Below are 2,877 nucleotides of genomic sequence, written 5' to 3'. Positions count from 1 at the left end.
CATTTGAACTATCTAGATGGATCACCACAAAATTTATTGTAGGAGTTTGTATATATAGTACTCCCTCTGTAAAGAAATATATGAGTGTTTATATCACTACTTTAGTGATCTAAATTCTCTTATATTTTTTACGGGGGGAGTACCTGATATTTGAATCATGTGTTCTTTTTCTGATTCCTATGTTTTTGAAATATTGTGATCCAAAGAGGCCGTCAATGAGTTTGTACAAATAGAACAATTTTTAGCTCAAAGGAGCACTAATTTTCCACCCCAAACACATCGACGGGTTGAAAAATGGTCGCCTTGGGAAGTTTGCAAAGGTATATGCTTCAAGAGGTGTGCTGAACCAAAGCAATGATCGTGTAGTGAGGTCCATTATTTTAGAATTCATGGGTTGGACTATGTTTGCATTAAACCAACCCTCTGCTAGAAAGCCCAGTAATATGTCATCAACCATCCCTAGTTGTTGTGGCATTGCTTGACCCTTGCCTTTGTTGAGCTGTCCTGCCCATGGCACCAATGATCCTTCTCCCAACATAGCCAAATCAATGGTCCTTCACTACGCCTTAGTAGCCTCCCTCAGTGTGATCCTTCTTCCTACTCAGAGCTCCAATGGAGTTGAGAGTACACTTTATAAACAAGGTTGGATATATGGCAAAACCATCTTATTCATCTCTTTCTCTATTGTTGTGCCGTTCTGGCCTTGAATTGTCTAACGATCCAAGGTTCTTGACACGGAGCGACAAATATGCCGGTGAGGATGGAAGAATACACAACGCCATGGCTAAAAAGATGGATTATGATTTATGCATGAATACTTGCACAAACGATTCTACATTGCGTATATCTCAAGGTGCTGCGCCATACTCTGACATATGTCACCTCAGACTCAAACCTATGTGTAAGCACCAAATCACTCTCTCAATCTAGCTTGATTCGAATTTAGTCTCTGTTCATGGAGGATTCAACAGAGAGGAATACATGTAACGCCCTCGATGCGGCTATATCTCCCACGTGTCGAAGCACGACTTAGAGGCATAACCGCATTGAAAGCAATGTCGCAAGTGAGGTAATCTTCACACAACCCATGTAATACATAAGGGAAAGAGATACATAGTTGGCTTACAATCGTCACTTCACACAATTACATGAATAAAGCATTACATCATCCAAATACAATCAAGGCCCGACTACGGAGCCAAAATAAAAGAAGACTACCCCAAAAGCGACACCGATCCCCGAGCGACCCCAAACTGGGCTCCACTACTGATCAACTAGGACGAAACAACACAAGGACAAAATCAACATCGAGCTCCTCCTTGAGCTTGGTTGCGTCATCTGCACGGTATCATCGGCACCTGCAAACTGGTTTTGGAAGTATCGGTGAGTCACGCGGACTCAGCAATCTCGCACCCTCGTGATCAAGACTATTTAAGCTTATAGAAAGGTTAAAGGTATAAGGTGGAGCTGCAGCAAGCGACTAGCATATATGGTGGCTAACTTATTCGCAAAAGAGAGCGAGAAGAGAAGGCAAAAGCACGGTCGAACAACTATGATCAAGAAGTGATCGTAGAACAACCTACGTCAAGCATAACTCCAACACCGTGTTCACTTCCCGGACTCCGCCGGAAAGAGACCATCACGGTTACACACGCGGTTGATGCATTTTAATTAAGGTCAACTTCAGGTTTTCTACAACCAGACATTAACAAATTCCCATCTACCCATAACCGCGGGCACGGCTTTCGAAAGTTCATAACCCTACAGGGGTGTCCCAACTTAGCCCATCACAAGCTCTCACGGTCAACGAAGGATATTCCTTCTAGCGCGAATACCCGATCAGACTCGGAATCCCGGTTACAAGACATCCTCGACAATGGTAAAACAAGTCCAGCAAGACCGCCCGATGCGCCGACATCCTGACGGGAGCTGCACATATCTCGTTCTCAGGGCAACACCGGATAAGCAATCCGTACAACAAAAACCAGCCCTCAAGTTTCCCCGAGGTGGCGCTACAAGGGGCTCTAGTTTGGACCAACACTTAGACAAGCATTGGCCCCGGGGTTTAAAATAAAGATGACTCTTGGGTTGGCCTAACCCAAGGGAAAAAAGGCTAGGTGGCAAATGGTAAAACTAATGTTGGGCCTTGCTGGAGGAGTTTTATTCAAAGCAAACTGTCAAGGGGTTCCCATTATAACCCAACCGCATAAGAAATGCAAAATCCGGGAACATAACACCGATATGACGGAAACTAGGGCGGCAAGAGTGGAACAAAACACCAGGCATAAGGCCGAGCCTTCCACCCTTTACGAAGTATATAGATGCATTAATTAGATAAGAGGTATTGTGATATCCCAACAAAATATCCATGTTCCAACATGGAACAAACTCTAATCTTCACCTGCAACTAACAACGCTATAAGAGGGGCTAAGCAAAGCGGTAACATAGCCAAACAACGGTTTGCTAGGACAAGGTGGGTTAGAGGCTTGGTTTAACAACATGGGGGGCATGATAAGCAAGTGGTAGGTATCGCAGCATAGGCATAGCAAAAGAGCGAGCAACTAGCAAGCAAAGATAGAAGTGATTTCGAGGGTATGGTCATCTTGCCTGAGATCCCGCAAGGAATAAGAACGAGTCCATGAAGAAGACAAACGGACGTAGTCGAACGGATCCTCACAAACACGACCTTATCGGAACTAACCCGAAGAAGCAACACCGGAAAAGGAGCAAACAATAAAGTAAACAACCAACACATAAACATGGCATGATGCACAACCAAGTATGATGCATGTCCGGATTAAAGAGGCATGGCATGGCAAAGTGCAACAACCAAAACTACAAATTAAGTGGAGCTCAATATGCAACGGGTTGCATAT

The sequence above is a fragment of the Triticum dicoccoides genome, chromosome 3A, assembly GCF_002162155.2.
Source record: "Triticum dicoccoides isolate Atlit2015 ecotype Zavitan chromosome 3A, WEW_v2.0, whole genome shotgun sequence".
Lineage (NCBI taxonomy): Eukaryota > Viridiplantae > Streptophyta > Magnoliopsida > Poales > Poaceae > Triticum > Triticum dicoccoides.
Note: the sequence above shows the minus strand (reverse complement) of the source record.